Here is a 23,683-nt window from a genome sequence, read left to right as displayed (position 1 = left end):
AGGCACGCCAACATCCAGCTCCTGCAACAGCGACGGCCGACAATGAGTGACCGTCGCCACCTCCCCGATCGACGACTGCAAACCTTCAATCAACCAACAAGGAAGACTAAAAGCACGTAAAGTTTTAGAACTGTATGGCAGACCTCAGCTTTTCAAACTGTTGCATAAAAAAAAATACAGCAACTTATCATGAACCATTGTTGCTCATTGTCCCAATTGCATTACCAAGCAGGGTCCCTTCCTTTTCTGGAATGAACCCAAGTGTCGTTGAAATTCATATGCCAGCATTAAAGTAATATCATTCCATTTCACTGCTTTAATTTCAAAGTTCAGTTAAAGTATTCTTAGATTACACAAGCAGAAATTAAGAGTGCGAGTTTTGTTACCATATTTTAGGTTACCTGTGACTGCAGCTCAGCTTGGTACGTACTAAATTTTACTATTGTTAATTGTTCAGAATCATTTAATTCAAGTTCAAAGTTAAATCTCTTATTTCTAAATTGCATAGATTGAAGTAGCTTTTGAAATGATCCTTGAGGTAGCCCAAGACTAACCTTATTTTATTAAATTTCGTAGTGCTTCAGAAACAGAGTTCACTATTAATTTCAGTCCCTAAATTAACTTTCAATTTTCCGGTTTTGTTAATTCTTTTGCTAAATTAAGTTAGAGTGTAGTGAAATTTATTACCTCTGACAAACATTCAATTTTCACACAACACATGTCAACCTTCAGCTGCCATGCCTTCAGTGCTAATTATATGTGCATTAATCTTTCATTTTCAGTTATTATAGTAGTTGTCCATAGGAATGGCGACCGTAATTTTCTCCAAATCTCAAATACCTAATTAACGCCAATTAATTGTTAATGTAACGACCGCACATTTATTTTCTTTATTAATTTTACCCTTTTCTCAAAATTAATTTTCACCAATTTCATTTGCATTTTTCCTCTCATTTAGATGTAACCCTTTCCTCCCTCTTTATCGACAAATTAACTTCGGTGACGATTGCTTTTCCTAAATTTCCATTAGGTGCATGTGGTTTAATTTTCACTGTCATTAAGGTAGATAAGTGAGGGGGAGGTTACACGTGGCGACCTGGTGACAGGACAATCGTCGGATTTGAGTTTGTTCGGGACATGAATTTTGCATTGCGCAAATCTCATAACAAAGTACTGGTTACGAACAGGTCGTTATGTCAGCGAGAATAAGTAGTGCGAGCAATCATAATTAGATTTGAGATTTGGCATTTATATTGAAAATTAGTAAAACGAGTGAAGGCAACAATTACCATAATTTGGTAGACTTGGGTACAGAACAATTGGTCGAACAGTGGGAAACACACACCTCAGAACCCATTGTTCAGGGGCAGGCAGCTAGCATGAAAGACATGACCTCCGAAATACAACAAAGAGCAGAAATGGAATTCCAAACTTTAGAAAATGTTTCGGAATCGGAAGTGAAAATCAAATCCGAACCCCTTGATGACGAATACGGGGGGACAATTAAAGAGGCACCCACTACAGAAGTATAACTGCTTGTCTCCGGGAATTTAACTGATTTATTGAATGTTTTGATTAACAAAATCACAGCTCAGTCTAGCAATATAGAAACTCAATCGGCAGAAATTAAAGCTCAGTCTGCCAAGCAAGAAGCTCAGTCTGAAAAAATTTTGCACAACTCAGATCCAATGATGGAAACATGCCTGTCTTATCTAGAACTGCTAAATTTTTCCAGTTGTTTATTATGCTCTTAAGCAGATTTGCAGTGTCATACATGGAATAATCACATCACAATTAGCATAAAAAACTGAACTAATAATTGCTTTCAGAGATTTCTATAAGTTCCAGAAACAAATTACTATTAATGGCAGTGTTATCACTAATTATAGTTAAGAATTTGACGCCACAAGATATTACAAGCTGCTAAACTGTTAACGCTTTTTTCATATAATTCGTGCCCAGATATGTATTTCAATGGGTGATGGGTGGAATGAAAAAAATTATTTTATGCTGCCAAATGCAGATACCACTAGAAAAGTCAGAACTATTGAAGCTTCAGTTATTAATGAATTCCCACGACGTTAATTATAACTTCTCCCTTGAAGTGAAATTTTTGAGTCACATGAATATCATCCAATGTTAAAGTAAGGTAATTTGGTTGCTACACTCTTCAGAAAATGATAACTACTGGACCTACGTTCTCCTGAACTGTTTAAGGGAGCAAAAAGTCGAAGAGTACTCACATGCAGAACTGGAATGATCTAATATTAAGAAATAGTATATTAACATATTGACAAAGTATCTTTCCTTTATCATACCACATAACATACGTTTTCATACCAGAAATTGATATGAACGGTGTTTTGACTGCCTTCAGTAAGATTTTACTTCAAACATGCAACACAGCTCTTCAGTTTTGTGACACAATTGTACTAAGAAGTTTCACAGAATATTTCAGTGGTTATATACTTCTGCAGAATGTTTTTGAGGTGTAATCACCAAGTTACTTTCAAGTCTGATCATGGGGGCTTGCAGTATTTTTGCCATACCTGAACACACATAAAACACTATTAGTCTTTAGAATAGTTTGAATTTTTGGAATGCCCTCCATTGATAAGCTTTAGAGATATACGGAATATTTAATTACAGTATGGCACCATGTGTCACTTTGCACAACCATATCTACGTTTGACACACATCTGTAAAACTCTTAAATGTATCTTCTGCAAGCCATTCTTCATTTATCTTACAAAGATCTTCCTCTCGTTTTAATTTTCTTTCGTTTGAGTTAGATTTAAGTGATCTTCTTAAATAATTACGTGGATAGAGAAAATTCTTGTTATTGATCTGTTTCCCAAATTTTCGTCGAGCTCATGGGTATTTCTGCTCATTTTCTAACAATTGCATCAAACTGATTATATCCTCTTCTTCAAAATGCTTTGCACAGACTAGAGATCTGTTGGAAGGCAGCCAGTCTTACCTCCGAATTGCTTTCAGCCATTCACAATGCTTGTCTGTATTTGTCAAGAGCCATCACATCATGATGTAGTTTTATCACCAGTGGAATGATAATTGCTTAAACATCCTGGGACGCAACACTTGTCAGGTGTCTGTATGATACTAGTAACATTCCTTGTAGATAACACACTATTAACATGCTACATTTACAGTTCACTCTCTTACATTATATTTAAATTTCGTTTACATAACAATATGTCAGACCAGCAATAATTGGATGTTTAGAGAAAAAGTTTAACTCGTATAGCGTATCTCACAGCACCCAAAACACAAACATTCACAATTTATGCAGTTCACACAAACATACCTGAACTCCATAAACAAAATGCTCATTGGACCCCACTCAACTGATCGCCAGTGTCGAGCATGTTGCCAGCATATCTGCTGGAGCACATCCGAAGTAAAGACTCAACCAGTACAAACTAAGTTAAAGGGAAAATTTCTTAGTAGTCAAACCTGTGAAGTGGGTGCAACTGTCTACTAGTTTATGAAGAAAGGAAGGAGTTGTGTTATGTGCTCCACTGAAACTAAAATCCACATTCTCTCTCTCTCTCTCTCTCTCTCTCTCTCTCTCTCTCTCTCTCTATATATATATATATATATATATATATATATATATATATATATATATATATATTCATATAAGATAAGGTGAGTCACTAACTATTGCCACCAAGAATAACTATGATAGGAGCTGAGAAGTTTAAGAGACGTGTGTGGCATGGGACAATGGGGGCCATAATACGACGTTGGTTTTTTATTGTAGGTGGGGTCGCTCCAGAGATATGAAGGTCAACTTAGTTTTTTAAATAGCATGCTACAGCTTGGTACATATTTTCTGATAGCAGCTATCAAAACGAATCCAATGATGTGTAATGGTAAGGTTTTTGAAGGTCAAAGAAAGTCAAAAAGGTGGCATGAACGTCCAGTTACAGGTGTCCGAAGTGATGACTATTGGTATCAATGCAGTGCTGCAATCTTCCTATCATGGGCTGAGTGGTATTCGTTATCACATCGGCGCTTATCGAAGCACATGCTCTGACAATTCTCTCTTGCATATCTCCAGGTGTAGTTGGAACATCTTTATAAACAATGTCTTTTACGAATCCCCACAAGAAAAAAATCCAGAGACATCAAGTCTGGTGAACGAGCCGGCCCCGACACGTCTCCTGTGCGTCCAATCCAACTATATTGGAATTGTCTCTGCTACTCATTTCTGGCCATCAGAGATAAATGTGCCAGACACCCATTGCGTTCTTACCACATTCTGTTCCTTGTTCCTAAAGGTATTTCTCCCAATAACAGACCTAATGTTTCTTGCAGGATTGTGGTGTACTTCCTACCACTAAGATTTCCTTCGATGAAATACTGGCCTATAATTCCGTCCTCTAGAATTCCACACCATACATTCACCAACCATGGTTTTTGGTGTGCAACTTGCCTCAGCCAACATGGATTTTCAGTTGTCCAATAATGCATGTTATGCAAATTAACATTTCCATGGTTCCAGAATGTAGCCTCATTAGTAAATAAAATCAAATTAATAGATGTGTCATCCTTCTGAATCTGAAGTTGAGACCATCGGAAGAATTCAATGCAACCCATACAATCCGTACCAGTTAATTCTTGGTGGAGACTGATATGGTAAGGGTGATAATTATTGCGATGCAGAACACAAACAACAGTAGTGTGGCTCATGCCAGATTCCCTTGCAATTTGATGCGAACTAACACAAGGCTCTCAAACCACAGTGGCAAGGGTATGAGTGCCAATTTCCATTTCCTCATTAGTAACTTTCCTTTGCCGGATAAATTTCCGATGCATTAAAGACCCAATTGTTCTCAATTTGTCATACACATATTTAAATGCACGGCATCTGTGGTGTGTACACCGACGATATCTTTCAGTGTATAAGTCTCTACCTCTCACTAAATTTCTTTGGCATTCTCTGTAAATGAGAAGCATATCGAGCTGTTCTTCGAATGAATACATCATTCGCATTTGCTTGTTTCCATGATACTAGTCTTACCGTTCATGTTAGTGTTGTGTTGCGAAACCGTCAAATGGTGTTTACATGTCAATGGCTCTTAAGATGGATATGCCATATTCCGTGATTATTTACTATTTGCACGATATACGAGAGAGAATTATCAGAGCATGTGCTTCGATAAGTTGAGAGATTGCAGGGCACTCTCACTTCTGATTTGGTGCTATGCCGCGTCATGTTCTTAGGAAATATGATCTTTATTGTAATTTGACTTCATACATCATGATGAAATGGTGGGCAGTAGTTAATGCTCTTGCTTGCGTGCTCTAGGGAAGGAATAATGGTAAGATTTACCTGCATTCAAAGGAATAGGGTGCTGATTTAAACGACTGCTGTAAAAACACGGCGACAGTGGGCCAAGGGAAGCGCGTGTTTCTGTGGAACCTGGGTGGAAACATTTCCGGTCGGAAGGCAGCCGTGTCCAGGTAGACTGACTAGCACAGAGAAGTCGCCGCTGCAATGGCCAGCGCATTGTAGACCGGCAATAAAGCAGAGAATGGGCCCTTGTTAGACAGGGAGCCAACAGGACAACTGTGAGCGTTCTCCGAATTTCCATGGGACAGGTCACAGGCGCCCAGACTGTGTTACAAAACATATTTGTGAAAGCATGAGGCTTCTAGCATGTTTATGGCCGTTCTTTGGAAACTTCGAAATGAATGCAACAGGGGAGATAACAAGATTTTTATGGAGGGGTGTGGTTCCATACTGTTGTTAGCAAAAGACACAGCTTAAACGCGTGGGAAAGAGGCCGCGAAGCTGAAACTTTTTTTTTCCACTTAACTTTAAAGTATCTGATTGGTCAAATCGGTGTATGCAGAGCGAAGGGCGCTCTCCCAGCTTCGAATGTCGCGCTCCAGCTCATGATTGGTTTGTGTTAAAGGGCGGGAAATCTAAGATGTAAATGTGCTTTGCTACCGAGATGACGAGGAAGGGGACAGAAACAGAAGAGATCACTCTTTTTCTGGCACTTCGCTAGTAAAGAACTGAGCTCTCTACCTATGGTGAGACTTATGTTCTTTGCTAGCGTTCCACTTAGAGTCTGTGCCAGTCACCTTCTGAACCGTCAGAGGTACTACTTCTAGCATCACGCACACAACGAGTAATGTGTGGGTGTACTTATTTGTCCTTGAGTCGTGTGTCCAAAAATTTGAAACATTCTGTCATGCATAGTCATGGCACAGAGACAAATTGGTTTAGCTGACCAGCAAATGGGTTCACCTGCACACTGGAATCCACCGGGGCTTCAGAGGCTCATAGGAAAGTACCTAGGTTCCCAATTACCCGAATGCCAGACCGCGTACTTGGATTTTTCGGGCGCGCGCCATTAATAACAGATTGCGGCCCTCCAGGACTTCAGTCGCCGAACGCATCGAAGTGTGCCGCCCAGACCAGCAGGAGGGTAAAGTATTCGCTGCTACGGCGCAGGTCTCCAATACATGTTTCCCAGCACCCTATTCTTTCGAAGCATATTTTTCTTTTTCAAATTGTAGAGTATAGATGTTTGGTTGTGGGGTAGTTGTGCCATACCCCTGATTCACGTGTATGAAGTCAGATAGAGCGATTAGTGTTCTGGTTAGTGTCGTGTGTCGATCCCCAGCTGATCACTTTGTCCACCGTAGACCCCATGTTAGTGAAAGCGTTTGTCCAAGTTATCTTTTTGTCTTGTTAAGTTACGATTGAATAAATCTATTGTCATTTAGATTATAAGATGGCAAGAACTGTGCCCCTTACATGAAGTCATTAAAGATCACCGAACTCACGTTGAGTGAAAACTAGGGCTGAACAAAAATGACTGACAAGGCACAATGCATCTTGTAGAGGGTATAGTATGGACGTTTGGAATAATTAATGTTGGGTGATGGTTTTAAAGTAATACACGCGACATGAAAACTTTGTGAAAACGCGTCGATTTACTGGAGGCTAGTTTATCCCAGGTAAGTATTCAGAGTTGACCGCGGCCGGGTGGCAGCGCGCGGCTGGGGAGCGGCGAAGGGAAGCAACAATAGGCAGCTTAGGGCGACTCAAACTCTGAGAAAGCGGTAACGGGGCGCGGCCTCCAGCTGCGTTAAGATGTGTGACAGTGAGGGGGTGGTTGACGCCATGCTGGTGTACCAGGAAGAAGACGGAGAACTTCTACTCCTGTTGATAAATGTCCGTCGTTTTGTTTTCAGTGAAACATGCGAGAAAGCCGCGCAAAGCTACAGTGGAGCGGTCAACAGAGGCCGAAATATGTGTGTTCGTGACTATAGCAACTTCACGCTGAATTCACGGTCCGCAGAGTCTGAAGTAAATCAGGTGAAGAGCGACAGAATGAAATACGACAGCCTCCGATGGGAATGTAGGACCAAGGAATTTGAAGCACTCTCGTGGGAGTCAGAATTTCGGAAAAATTGGTGTTTTATGCAGATGCTAACCTTGATGGGTGGCCTGGGAGGATCTAAACAGCAGAAGTTGAAAGGAAGGGAAATTTTGTGGGAATTTGTTCACTTCCCAGAGCAAGCATTGGTCGGCGCTGGGAAGCGACGCATAATTAACACGACGAGGCTAAGAGTGGACTGGCAGAAGTCTCCGTAGAGGGCTTCCGTTCCCAGCTTGCCTAGAGTGCGGACGTGGCGTTCTTTGCTCAGCTTGCCTGAGAGAGAGTGAGCATCTCTGCAGTTCAGGACTTTGCAAACGGAGCGATTGAGCTTGGAGATAGAAAGTTTTCGTTCAGCTATGTATTGAGCAAGATAGTTAGGAATGAATAGACGAGCGCAGCCTTGCAGCACCACGAGGCCGGCCGACGTCCGCACAACGACGACGCCCCGCCACACTGAATTCGGCGATACTGCGCCCGCTCCGGCTTGAGTTAGGCCACTGATTAATTTGTTGGATCACGTCAGCAAAGTTTCCACGAGGGTTTCATGGGCCGTGTAATGTAGAATTCTTCTCGCATTTCGCATTACGCCTGGGTCAGTCAATAAGAATTAATTTTGATTTATCGCGCTTTACTCCACGTAAACGCAATGTATTACCACTGCCTGTTAGGAGAGTCATGTAATATGATGATTGAAAGCAGTGAGTTAAAATAAATTTGTGCTAATTGACTGCATCTGTTTTCAATCAAGTAGTTAAAATCCCAAGTCACTTTCTTAATTAATTTTATGTTCGACATTTGCATCTGGTGTTCAATATCTGAATATAACATCAATGTGCACCCCTTTTTAATTAAAAAGGATCAATTCTGAATCAATTAATGTCAACACTGCCACTACAGTTCAATCGGGATTCACAGGGCCTTATTGCTTTCTTTGTATTATCTGATATTGCGGTAGTTTTGGACACTCTGTTGATCTGTTAGTCAATTAGTTGGGGTGAACATACGCCAAAACCAGATAAGTGATGGGTGGGGCGTTACAAGACCACAACTTCTCCTGTGTTCTGAGTAACATTACTGTGCCATTTTTATTAGAGTCCAGATTCTAAAGGAGAGTACCAAGCTTGCAAACTGCCGATTTTATGAGGAATACCACTCAATCCATGACAAGAAGATTGCAGCACTGTACTGATACCAACGGTCATCACCTCGAACGCCTTCTGTAACTGGACCTTCATACCACCTCTTTGACCTTGATTGACCTTCAAAGCATCCCATTTAAAAAAAACAAAGTTGACCTTCATATCTCCAAAATATCTCTGAAGCGAGCCCACCTAGCAGCATATTATGGCCCCTGTTGTCCCATTCAACTTCTGTCCCACACACTTTTCAGTTCCTATCATACTTTTGGAGTTATTCTTGGTGGCAATAGTAAGTGACTCATATATATAAAGTATAGATGATGTAAGCAAATTGTAATTAAAATGTGTGATTTGGTACTAGAATTTTGATATATACAGTCATAATTAGCTAAGTGCTAGTTATTAAGCATGTTATACAACTTCAGCTCTTGTGATGCAAATTTGGTTCGATCCATACAATGTCTGTTGCCTATGGATCCAATGAAAATAAATTTTATGAAGCCATTAGTTCGCTATATAGTGAGTGATTTTTATATTACAGATAAATAAAGACGCACTTTGAAGAAAATTCATAAACAATCACAGATTTTAATCAGTTTTGAAGGATTCAAGTGCAGGAATATGGCAAATAACTAAAATGTGCTCTAGGAACAATATAGCATGAGGAAAAACCACATGGCTTACATAAAAAGTATCTGACAGAACAGACACAAATGTCATCCAGTTGACTTTATGAGTGAGAAATACGTTCAAACTTGTCACAGAGAATCCAATGGATTGCATGTCAATTCACTACAGAGTCTGTTGAAATCTGTTAATAAAAGAAAACCAAAATTATCATCATTCTTGTTGATGGGGAAAACTTTATTGTACATAATACCTACACAAGGTTTAAATCTCTCCAGAAAACGAGAGATTGCCTCACATGGACTTCTCAAATTATGCCAGAATAACCAAATGGCTTGTGTTCCAACGTTAAACTCCACGAGGAGAAAAATTCTTGGTTGGTTGTTTGATTCGGGGGAGGGGACCAAACAGCGAGGTCATCAGTCCCATTCGGTTAGGGAAGGATGGGGAAGGAGGTCAGCCGTGTCCTTTTAAAGGAACCATGCCAGCATTTGCCTAAATCAGGATGGCCAGATGTGGGCTTTAACCATCCTCCTCCTGAATCTGAGTCCAGTGTGCTAACCACTGCGCCACCTTTCTCAGAGGGAGAGAAATGATGCCCTAATCAGCAGAAAAGAGTATTCTTTTCCACAAGGACATGTTGAAACTCCACTCATATTCATTGGTCAAAATGATGAAACCAGGCAAGGGCACTTACAAAATAGTCTGTATTTAAATGAAACATCGCCATACTTTGTTAATTCCGCCATACCACTGAATCAAAAGCACCAGTAACCAGGGGCAAGCTCTTAGGGAAAGGAAACAAAAATTAGTGTAGTCAGATGTTTCTCTTTCCAGTTGCTATTACATAGGTTTTTAACAGGGACAGGACTGGAACTTGTTTCTAGCTATTTACAAGTCATCATTTGTCTTCCAAAATATTAAAAATATTCCATACCCTAGGTCTAGCCCCAGCCACTACAAACTGTCACATGGGACCCCTTGCCTGGAATTGAATCATTTAGAGCTGATGGTTCTGAACTTAACTGACATTCAGAATAGGCACATTATTAATACTTATAGATGATCAAATTGCTTCCACAACAAAAGAAGACTGGAAGAAATGCTGTGAGCACATAAAAAATTGAGGAGCAATACATTTTAAGTGAACATTTATTGGGCCAGGCGCTGGAGATGATCATGAATGTGTGAAGTGATGCAGAGTCAAACAGCGATAGTCATACTGATGGAAGCAATACTAATTCCGCAAGTGAAGATGAAAGTAAATCAACCAGTACTGCCAGGGCTAGTGCAACAGACATGACTACAGCAGATGAAAAAATGTAGGGTGGAGCATTTCTTAAGTGTTTTCTTATGTGTGGAAATAGTGATGGTTTATGATCCATGGTATTGAATCACAGGATTAGCTGCATTATTTGTAATGTGCAATTGAGTTTGTAGTTACTCAAAAGATCTGCATACATCTTCTTAATTGTGAAGATTCTTTTTACGATCAAACTGTATGATTTACATGGCTATGCTTGTAAAATAAACCCACTTACACTTTCCTATGTATGCTCATGCCACCTGTAAGAGACCTACTCATCAACTACACTGAAATGCTCTTCCTCTTCCTTGGATGTTACCTCCTGAATTTATGAGTATCCTTTGCATCTACATCTACACACATACTCTGTAAGCCACCATGCAGTGCTTATGAAGGATATGTTGCACCACTGTCAGTTATTCCCTTGTAAATTGCTCCTCCTTTTATGTAAGCAAACACGTGTATTTTGGCTGTCTTAGTTGTAATTGGCAATCGGACTTGATTGTTATGACATCAAGGAAGGCGAACTTTCTCCCAAGTGACATGGGCCAGTTCAAGAAAGTTCTTAATTATGTGCATGCTGACATGTGTCCTACCTTCAATTTCCATAATTTTAATCAAAATTCCCACCAAAATTGCTATTATTAATTTGCCATGGTTAAATGAGATTCACAATGAAACACACAATGATATCAAAGCACTCGGTTTATTGTACTTAATTACAAGCAAGATTATTCCTACGAGTTCAATCACATTCACTCTGCAACAGAATTCATGCACTTAACACTTTCTGAATGAAGTTTACATAGCTGATAAGTTCTTAATGGTCGTCCATAATTTAAAATCATTGCTGGACTAAATAATTTTAGTTCCACAGACGAATGCCTGTTATTCTCGATCGCATATCATGCACGCACTCGCGATTCTCTGCTGAAGAAGGCGCAGGTGGGACTAACTCACTTACGCACAAAAGCAAACAGTTGGCGCCAAGCAACGCCCTTCTAATAGACGGGGCTTCCCCATCAGCGGCGCTAGCTCACTGTATCAAAGATGTGTAATAGTAGATTCGATTTGTCCCTTTAAGAACTGATATCTGTGCCCTTATGGCTTTCCTGTATCACTCACAACTGGGGCAATGGAGAAACGACTTCCATATGAGCCGCAATTTCTTTTATACTGTCTGCTTGCATATTGCAAAAGATGTATGTTGGTGCTAGTAGGATTATTCTGGAGTCTGTCACAAATATTGTTTCTCTGAAGTTTCTCAGTAATGCTCGTGATAAGAATGATAAGAATGTCTTTTCCCTGTAGACCCTCTCACTTGAGTTCACAGAGAATTTTTGTAACACTTGTGTGTTGATAGAACCTGCTGTTGTGGTCTTCAGTCCAGAGAGTGGTTTGATGCGGCTCTCCATTCTACCCTATTCTCTGCAAGCCTCTTCATCTCCGAGTTACTACTGCAACCTACGTCCCTCCGAATCTGTTTAGTGTATTCATCTCTTGGTCTCCCTCTACGATTTTTACCCTCCACATTTGCCTCCAATACTAAATTGGTGATCCCTTGATAACTCGGAATGTGTCCTACGAGCCGATCCCTTCTTCTAGTCAAGTTGTACCACAAATTCCTCTTCTTTCCAATTCTATTCAGTACCTCCTCGTCAGTTACGTGATCTACCCATCTAATCTTCAGCGTTCTGCTGTAGCGCCACGTTTCGAAAGCTTCTATTCTCTTCCTGTCTAAACTATTTATCGTCCATGTTTCGATTCCATATATAGCTACATTCTATACAAATATTTTTTATTAAAATTTATTAAAATTTATCTTCTTCAGAAACGCTTTCCTTGCTATAGACAGTCTACATTTTATATTCTCTCTACTTCGACCATCACCAGTTATTTTGCTTCCCAGATAGCAAAACTTATCTACTACTTTCAAGAGTCTCATTTCCTAAATAATCCCCTCAGCGTCACCTGATGTAATTCGATTAGATTCCATTATGCTCATCTTGCTTTTGTTGATGTTCATCTTATATCCTCCTTTCAGGACACTGTCCATTCCGTTCAGCTGCTCTTCCATGTGACAGAATTACAATGTTGTTAGCAAACTTCAAAGTTTTATTTCTTCTCTATGTATTTTAATTCCTACTTTGTTTTCTTTACTGGTTGCTCAATATACAGATTGAGTGACATCAATATAGACTACAACCCTGCCTCACTTCCTTCTCAATCACTGCTTCCCTTTCACGCTCTTTGACTCTTATAACTGCAGTTTGTTTTCTGTACAAATTGTAAATAGCCTTCCGTTCCCTATATTTTAGCCCTGCCACCTTCAGAATTTGAAACAGAGTATTCCAGTCTACTTTGTCAAAAGCTTTCTCTAAGTCTACAAATGCTAGAAACATGGGTTTGCCTTTCCTTAACACATCCTCTAAGATAAATGGTAGGGTCAGTAGTGCCTCGTGTGCTCCAACGTTTCTACAGAATCCAAACTGATCTTCCTCGAGCTTGGCTTCCTCCAGTTTCTCCATCCTTCTGCAAAGAATTGGTGTTAGTATTCTGCAACTGTGACGTATTAGACTGATAGTTCAGCAATTTTCACACCCGTTAACACTTACTTTCTTTTGGATTGGAATAAATATATTTTTCTTAAAGTCTTAGGATATTTCGCCTGTCTCATACATCTTGTTCCCCAAATGGAAGAGTTTTGTCATGGCTGGCTCACCCAAGGCTATCAGTAGTTCTAATGGAATTTGTCTACTCTCTGGGTCTTGTTTCGACTTCGGTTTTTCAGTGGTCTGTCAAATTCTTCACGCAGTATTTTATCTCCCATCTCATCTTCATCTACATCCTCTTCTATTTTCATAATATTGCCCTCAAGTATGTCGCCCTTGTACAGACCCTCCACATACTCCTTCAATCTTTCTGCTTTCCCTCCTTTGCTTAGGACTGGTTTCTCTCTGAGTTCTTGATGTTCATGCACGTGGTTCTCTTTTCTCCAGATGTCTCTTCAAGTTTCCTGTAGTTAGTATCTATTTTACTGCCAGTGGTATATGCTTCTACATCGTTACATTTGTCTTCTAGCCATCCCTGCTTAGCCATTTTGCATTAACTGTCGATTTCATTTTTGAGACATCTGTATTCTTTTTCGCCTGGTTTATTTACTGCATTTTTTATTTTCTCTTTCCATCAGTTAAATTCAATATATCTTCTGTTAGCCAAGAATTTCTACTAGCCCTTGTCTTTTTACCTACTGGATCCTCTACTGGAGCCTCTACTGCCTTCACTATTTCATCTCTCAAAGCTCCCCATCCTTTTCCTATTGTATTTCTTTCCCCTGCTCTTGTCAATCGTTCCCTAATGCTCTCTAGGAAACTCTCTACTGTATCCAGGACGCATCTTCTTAAATTCCTACCTTTTATCAGTTTCTTCAGTTTTAATCTACATAACCAATTAAATGCGGTCAGTGTCCACATCTGCCCATGGAAATGTCTTAATATTTAAAACCTGGTTCCTAAATCTGTATCTTACTATTATATAATCAATCTGAAACATTCCAGCGTCTCCAGGCCTCTTTCGAGTATACAACCTCCTTTCCTGATTCTTAAACCAAGTGTTAGCTATGATTAAGTTGTGCTCTGTGCAAAATTCTACCAGGCAGCTTCCTCTTTCATTCCTTGCCCCCAGTCCCTATTCACCTACTACTTTTCCTTTCTTCCTCTCCTACTATCGAATTTCAGTCCCCCATGATTATTAAATTTTCGTCTCCCTTAACTATCTGAATGTCTGCCCCCGCTAGCTGAGTGGTCAGCGCGACAGAATGTCAATCCTAAGGACCCGGGTTCGATTCCCAGCTGTGTCGGAGATTTTCTCCGCTCAGGGACTGGGTGTTGTGTTGTCCTAATCATCATCATTTCATCCCCATTGACGCGTAAGTTGCCAAAGTGGCGTCAGATCGAAAGACTTGCACCCGGCGAACGGTCTACCTGATGGGAGGCCCTAGTCACACGACATTTATTTTATTTTTTACTATCTGAATAATTTCTTTTATCTCATCTTACATTTCTTCAATCTCTTCATCATCTACGGAACTAGTTGGCATATAAACATGTACTACTGTGGGAGGCTTGGGCTTCATGTCTATCTTGGCTACAATAATGCATTCACTATGCCATTTGTAGTAGTTTAATCGCGTTACTATTCTCTATTCTTATTAAGCCTACTCCTGCATTACCCACGTTTGATTTTGTACTTATAGCCCTGTATTCACCTGACCAGAAGTCTTGTTCCCCCTGCCACAGAACTTCACTAGTTCCCGCTATATGTAGCTTTAACCTATCCATTTCCCTTTCTAAATTTTCTAACCTACCTGCCCGATTAAGGGATCTGACATTCCATATTCTGATCTGTAGAACGCCAGTTTTGTTTCACCTGGTAACGACGTCCTCCTGAGTAGTCCCCATCAGGAGATCCGAATAGGGGACTATTTTTCCTCCAAAATATTTTACCCAAGAGGACGCCATCATCATTTATCCATACGGTAAAGCTGCATACCTTCAAGAAAAATTAAGGCCGTATCTACCCTTGATTTCAGCCTTTCGCAGTACCAGCACAGCAAGGTCGTTTTGGTTGATGTTACAAGGCCAGATCAGTCAATCATCGAGACTACTACCCCTGCAACTACTGAAAAAGCTACTGCCCCTCTTCAGGAACCACACGTTTTTCTGGCCACTCAACAGACACTCCTCCCTTATGGCTGCACCTACGGTTTGGCTATCTATATTGCTTAGGCACGCAAGCCTCTCCACCTATGGTAAGGTCCATGGTTCATGGGGGTATCGAACCTACAAGTGACAAATCTAGCATTTTGAGTATTGCTAAAGTGTTTGCTATCGCCACCAGGATTAAAGAGGCATGTTGATAGATTTATTACCTGATCGAACCTACAGGTAACAAATCTAGCAAGATGCCTCTGAATTGCTTTGATATTTTTCTTTAATCCTGTTGGGGATCTCCGATACTTGAACAGTACTCAAAATGCGTCGCCCAAGTGTTCTGCACGCTGTCTCCTGTATAGATGAGCTATGTTTTAGTAGAATCCATGTCATCCAGCTGCTTTTCCAAGTACTTTGTCTCTCTGACGGAATTTCAACGCCACCTGCAAACCTCTAAGTTTGTATTTCTTCTCAGTGAATATTAACTCCTTTTGGAAATTTTTCTTTGGTTTACTTAACAGCTTACTCAATCTACACACAGAATAAAATGTGGGTACACTACAATCCTCTTCCACTCCCGTCTCAACTACTGGTTCGCTCTGAAGCCCTTCATCTCTTACAACTGCAGTCTGATTTCTGAACAAGGTGTTGGTAACCTTTTATCCTCTAGATTTTATTCCTGAACCTTCAAATTCTCGGTTTCCTCCATTGTTTGCATGAACTGTACGTCTAGTGACACAGAACTGCATGAGTATAGCAGGCCATCTTCACAGTGTTGCCACTTCTCCTGATTCCAACTTGTCCAGATTAGGCCATATGTTAACTAAAACATAGCCAAATTATACTCAGCTTTTAATTCTTGATGTTGAAGATCTGGGTGTATCTTCTCATTGCAGTAATCTCCAGCAGAAAATAGATCAGGTTTCGCTGTATTGTCAGGCAATTTATGTCTTGATTAATCAACTTCTAAAGAAATTATGTGACCAAAATAGTTAATTTGCTATACAACTTCTTTACTGTACTACAAATGATGTCAACTGGCTAAAAAAATCTTGAATAAAACTGTATTCATTCATTTATTTATTGGTCCATTTGATTCATTACATACTTAAACAGTACATTGAATATAGGACAAGTCAAAATTGCGAAAGGAGCAGAAACGCACACACACACACACACACACACACACACACACACACACACACACACACACACACACACAGAGCATGACAAAATTAATTACAGGTAACAATCATAAACTACAAGTGACAAATATAGGAATTTGAATTTAACCATTATTACATAATCATTGTTTACAAGGCTATTTTTTTGTAATTTAAAAATTCTTTTACAGAGTACAAACATTTTTCCACTAGAAATGACTTAAGATTATGTTTAAAAAAATTTATATTGCTGTGATTTTAAATCACTGGGTAGGCTGTTATATAGCTGACCTGTTATCTGCGATACACTTTTTTGGTACAGTGCTGTTCTACACTATGACAGGTGGATATTATTTGTGTTTCTTGTGTTGTGACTATGTACATGTTTATTTTGTTGAAGTATACACTTATATACGTAAACGCTCTGTAGGCTCATTATTTTCATCTGGATGAAATGTGGTCTACATGTTTCCAGTTTTCTTAGGTTGCAGATAGCCCTCATTGCTCTTCTCTGCATCCTAAAGATCTTTATCTGGTGGCTGAATTTCCCCAGAAGATTAGCCGATATTGAAGTAGTGCATGGAAGTATGCATAATACGCCTGAATAACTGTTGACTTGGTTGCACTTTTATTTAACACACGCAGAGCATAACAAGCTTTTGAATGTTTTTTTTTTCAAGTTCTTTTATATGACAGTCCCATTTTAAATTATCTTGTACCCATAGGCCTAGAACCTTAGTGTCAGTAACCGAGTTCAGTAACGTATTTTCAAGGTATGGTACTGTAACAAAGTTTTGCACATGTGGAGAAGAGTGGAAATTCATAAAGACAGTTCTTTCTTTATTTATTTAGAGTCGCTTGTGACCTCTGCAACATCCATGTACTAGTTTATATTTACATGACAAACCCTATTTTTAGGGCTATATTTTAATTTGGACATATGGATCTATGCAGACATTTTTAAAAATGGCGATGATACATCAGTCCATACTTATGTAAAATTGCCACCTTCTGAAGAAGACAAATTTAAATTTGTTGAAACTTAGGTAAAGATTTCTTTACCCATTGCAACTGATCGGCTGTTTATAATTTTATTACGTGGAACCGTTGCTGTTGTGCAGCTATGTTTAAAATACTTATTTATTATTATTTTATTTTCTTGAAATAGTAATTTGGGAGATTACAGTATCTATTGCTACTTCCAATGAAATTTTGTCAACAGCTGTTATTAATATGCCGGTGTCATCAGCAAATAAGATTAGTTTTCTCAATTTAATAAAGTCATTTATATCATCAATATAAAGGAGGAACAGTAGAGGTCCTAGAACAGAACCTTGTGGCACTCCGTACTTTATTGTCGATTTACTGGAGAATGTATGTGCCAGGGCTGTTACTGCTGGGCATTACATAGGTTACAATGGTGGAAACACAAGTAATAGCTTTGTTTAAAATATTTTTTGTAGTTTATAGTTAAAAGTAGAATAGTTTTCTGAAAAGATTACAAAATTTAGATTAATAAAACTTCACAGTCGCTTTAGAATAGTAAATATGCGAAACTAAAACAGTTTTCTTTGCCGAAGTAGATGTCATATTGCAATAATATTTACTTTAAAAACCGAAATAACTTTTTTATTGTAGGTTGGATTTTGTTACCTGGTCATCAATATGTTGCTGAATGATGAAAACGATTACGTTCCTCAGTAAAATTTTATTAAGAATTAATTTTGAAGTTTGCTTGCACTTCCCATACCTAGTTTCAGAAACAACCTATATTTCACCACATTTAAATTATTGATCATCATAATTATGTTTTTGGTATACAGGCAAATTTAAGTTGGCCAGTCAGATAGTTACAATCAGTGCTGTTTTTCTGGGTGAACGCTGGGGATGTGTACCCCTAAACTTTTTCGTTGACAAAGTAATTTTTTTACCATGTTCAGAACTTGGAAGAGTGCCAAAGATTTATTTCACGGACTTAAAATTTTTATTTCATTTTTTCGTATTGGTAATTGGAATCGTTCGATACCAGTAAAGTTTTTGGTGGGAAGAGTGATGTCATTGACTGGAGGGTTGATTGGACTCATCTGTTTCATCTGAGGTTATTATAGGCCAATTGAAGTGCACGATAGCATTTTCTTTTACTGTTAAGGAGTTGATTGGAATTGCATGTTTAATTTGAGGTGGTGCAAACTAAAGTGTTCGATACCACATTCTCTTGTAATTTTGGGTGTTTCTTGGTATCGCCTGCTTCATTTGAGCTGGAGTCAACTGAAGAGTCCAATACCATTTTTTTTGTAGTTCGACATGTTGATGTTGTCATGGCTAAAAGCAGATGGGTGGTATCCCATGCTTCCATAATAAGTAATTTTCGCTGCATTATATCCAATGTCGGAGTACCCTCAAACGTTTTTCAGAAGAAAAGCACTGTTTACAATATGTGCTCATAGTGTTTCTTACATTGCAAAGTGACATTGAATAGTTCGGTTTGCAATAAAAAAGGTTTTCATTAAAAGTCGACCTCTTTTGTTATTTTGCAATATAGAGCAAGAAATTGAAACAATAAAACCAAAAACACAAGTACTAAAAGAAATCTTCAATTGCTCAGCTAAAAAGGATGTTAATGTACATATAAAGTAGAAAAGTCTATAAACATTGCTTAATACTTATGAAATATGTCTTTATTTGTGCATACGGAATCAGAGCATAACCACTCAGTCAAAGATATTATATGGTGGTCAAGTCTTAAGAGATATACAACTTGTGATCATTTTCCATACTATTGTGCAATCTATTCCCCCCATATGATGTTGTTGTCTGTTAGAAACCAAGAAGATTCACAGCAAAAATATTGCCCAAGATGCCATTGACATCAAGTCTACATAGTGTTTGCTGCATTTTACCTTTTTTGTGCCTACTTTGAACTCTTTCCCCATACTGAATAACACTTCTGCATCTTGAGTTACCTGAGTATGAGGTTAACCACAAGATAATAAAGTTATATCATCTAAGATCAAAACGACTTACTGATTGCACCCAAGCCATTTATAAATAATAGGTACTTTGACTTATCTTGGCTTTTCCTGTGTGGTTTGAGAATATCAAACAATAAACAAATAATAATAAATAATGATAATAGTATGTGATCAGTTTATACAAACTTTATGCACTTGACAATGACTTTTTGCGTAAGGTCCATTCATTTAAGTTTGACTGTGAGAGATTTCTATGAAAATATTTCTCTATCGGACTTCGTACATTGAATAATTCGAAAGCTTTTGTTCGTACTGGACTTTTGATTTAATTTGTAACACAGAACCTTTAGCCTTGCCAAGATGCCTTTGAATTGGGACAACAGCTTGCAACATAAATGAAACACAAGACTAAATAATATCACTGTATTCACAAAATATTATACCAAATTAAATTACTTAGATACTAACATTTATTCTGTTGCTGTGCGCAACTATGAGTATGCCTAGTGATATTGTGTCCCATAGAATAATGGCAGTGTGCCAAGTAATTATCTGCAGCTATGGCAGATATGCGTCCGATCAGGACAGCTTCCAGAAAGAAAAGATGCCTTCTTCTCAGCAACACAACTGAACTGCGTAATTGTTCTAATGTTTCAGTGGTTGTATGCCGCTATCAATACAACCGCTTATACTAATTAATATCTTATGTAATTCTTTTTTATATTCTGAACTTGAATCTACGTTTTTGCTATACAGGGTGGTCAGAAAATGTCCGACACGCTTGTAGGGATGTTGCAGGGCACATTGTACTGAGATATAAATGTTAAGAAACAAATTCAATACGTTGCGCCGTTTCCTAGTTATCCAATCAGGTCGTTGCACTCGCAAATCCAAGTTGTATGTAACCAAACAAAACACTCGTTGGGCAATACCCCCCCTGGCACGCCACTTGAATGTGAGCACGCAATGCCCCGATTGGCTAGTTTCAACGCTAAATAACTCACAAACGGTGCAACGTATTGAATTTGTTTCTTAACATATATATCTCAGTACAACGTGCCCTGCAACATCCCTACAAGTGTTTCAGACATTTTCTGACCACCCTGTATATCCACACCCATCCTGCAAATGTGCCTTTAAATTGCCCTCTGAATTGCGAGGCGAAAGGACGCATCTGCAGGGAACCAATGCACTCTAAAGCACATTCAGTACATACATATTCAAATACAGTTCATTGTACATACGTATTCAAATACAGTTCATTGTATACACTATTTGAATCAGGCGCATGCCCCCAGAATGTTTCATTATGGGTATTTCGGCTGCTGTGCATGCGCAGTCGCGTTCATTTCAGTAACTGTTAGTTGAACTGGCGACACGGTGATCACAGTTTATATACAATTCGTATGTGTGTGTGTGCAAGACATTACTGTCAGGACATTTCATTATTGGTCATTGCCTCTCATGGAAAGTATAGTATTTAAAATGTCTTTCTGTTTCAGATTAGCTTTCCTTGTACAACGTGTCGTCCTTTGCAGTTCATATACGTAATATATACAATAATAGCGGAAAGGTGAGCATTGTTTTGGTAGTTTGCCTAACGTAAATGTTATTGCATGTAGACTTTGCTGTTCACGGATATGACAACTTATATGTGGGCATGTTCACTGTTTATTTTTAGTGATAACACTGTTCTTCCTAGGTCATGCATCACGGGGTTGAAGGCCACTTGATTTCCATTCCACAATATAAGTTTCATGAAGGCATGGATGTAAGACTTCGGACGGCTAAATTCTGGCATCAGTCCTCGATTTTTCCAGGTGAGAGTGGCCATCGTATTCTGAGAACATTACATTCCCTGAAATCCCATCCAAAATTCTTCCACCCGTGGAGTTGTCGTCAGTGTATTTGTGCGTCGCGACCATAGGTCCAGTAGTTTACCAATTCCTTATTTTGCACAGTTTCATCATGGTAAAAATCATTTAGGCGATGCGCTACAAATGTTATTGCACTTCACATGCACAGTTCTATCATGCTCAGAGTTTATCTGGCGATGTACAAAGAATGTTTGTTACCAAGGGTCTTTTGCATAAATATTTCATTGCGATCATTCTCACAGCGATATATTAAGAACAGTTTTTAACAATTTTGCACACATACTTCATCGCAGTTACAGGCATTGCGATGTATGTAGAACGTCTTTAAAACATTCTCTTGCATATAAATCTCGTGGTTTTACACATTTTGACACATACCAGTATTACAAATTCTGATCACGTTTACATATCATCATATTACATTTTGCTTTACATCAGTATAGAAAATTACACATAAATACATACATTGCATTTTGGCTTTATATGGAATACAAGTATTTACATAATTTTACAGACATTACAAATTTTTGAACCAAATTTTGCATTCGTGCAATGATGTCACCTGAAATTGGAAGGATTAGACACAACACAACAAACAAGCTCAAGTGCACATATACTAATGGCCAAATATGTAAAGCAACACACTAAAATAAAATCTACAGAATCCTCGCATTACGAGTACGTGTAGAGTGAGTATATGGCCTTGGTTTCACATAAACATATGTTATACAGTATGAAGTGCATCTAATCCGTTCCTAGGTGACAGTGTTTGGTTGTCATGTGGCTTTGTGTATATGTCAATCAGTCATCTATAGTCCTTGACCGACACTACAGTTAGTCAGTTAGGTTGCCTCAGAAATATTTTTATCGCACTTGAGTAAATGTCATCATTACATTTGCGTTAAAATTTAGGCTGATGTCGTTTATGTACCATACGGCGAAGTAGAAGTCTCTGCTTTCTTCTTCTTATGCTGGCTGGATCAGCTGAAATAAAATTTCAGTAGTACTGAAAGGTACCCATGTTTTATAAAGATTCAGTTTACTTACTCATTACTAATAGATATACGGTTACTGCAAGAATGAAATACTCTTAAGTCTCGATGACCGTAAAACCCAATGGTTCTATTTGTTTTGTGTTCTGCAACAGATATGCACCAGTATGCAGTGTGTTGACAATTACACATGGACCGTCGTACAGCAGACGCCACTTTGTGTTGCGCTGTTTTAGTGTAAAAGATTTGTGGTAAGTACGCAGTAGCATTTGCATACCTACCTTGAATTCCTGCTTTCGCTTAATCGTACTAGAGTAGTAGCTTTTCCTTGCATTAGCACGCTGCGTCAGCGTGGTTAGTACTTCTCTTACCTTTTCATCATCATTTGATACTTTGCAGTCGAATATAAGCTCATTAGGTGAATGGGTTGTGTCATATATAATCAGGTTGTTGTGAACGTCTTCAAATAGTGACAAATAACTTACTCAATTATAATGCTGTGTAGGTACATATGTCCTCATGAATCCCTTCAGTTCTCTGAAAATTCGTTCAGTAGAAATAGATTGTGGGCTAAGCTTCGAGATAAATATGCTCTTAATGCTACTCTTCTTTAAATATTTACTCCATTTGTACCCTGTGTAGTAGATGACGCTGTCAGATAAAATTACCTTGGGTTTTCGCGCATGGGGATTGTAGTCACGTGAGAATCGTCTGATGACTGCGTCAGCAGTTGCAGATTTTATGGCCTACAGCAAAACATGTTTGGAAAACATTTCATGCTAAAATATACTTTACACCACCACTACTTGCTGGAAGCGGACGGCTTATGTCCAGAGATTTGTTGGGTAGTATGGAACGTAGATTTGTCTTCGAAGATAGGTTCTGAAGTTTATATTTCTGACAACATATGCATGTTTTAAGTACACTGCGAATTTTTCGTCTCATATTAGAGAAATAACAATACATGCTAAGTTTTGCAAGGGACTTGCATAATGTCCCCAAACTAAGTGTGCATGCCAGAATAAGTTGTGTGCGAAGTCCTTGGGAATATATACACACCAGTTAGAGCCATCAGGATGACATCGATAGAATAACATGTCATTATATATCATATAATCGCTAGACAGTGGATGGTCAGGTTGATCTATGACTAAAGTTTTTACCTTGTTCCAGTGTGTATCAGATTTTTGTAAAGCTGCCATATTTCTATACAAATCAATGTAATATTGGTAATATTGTTTATCCTGCATTAGGAGTACTCTGTAGTGGTTCACATCATAAAGATCACTGTTACAATCATCCATACCTTGTGGAAGACGGGCCAAACCATCAGCAGTGATGTTATCTGTACCTTTAATGTATACAGTCTCAAATGATTAATTCTGCAGAGGTAAAGGCCAGTGTCATAATCTAGGATGAACTAACTTACATGTTAACAAAAATGTCAGAGCTTGGTGGTCTGTATAAATTT

The sequence above is a fragment of the Schistocerca piceifrons genome, chromosome 5, assembly GCF_021461385.2.
Source record: "Schistocerca piceifrons isolate TAMUIC-IGC-003096 chromosome 5, iqSchPice1.1, whole genome shotgun sequence".
Classification (NCBI taxonomy): Eukaryota; Metazoa; Arthropoda; class Insecta; order Orthoptera; family Acrididae; genus Schistocerca; species Schistocerca piceifrons.
The sequence above is the reverse complement of the archived record's forward strand: the minus strand, read 5'-3'. Positions refer to the sequence as shown.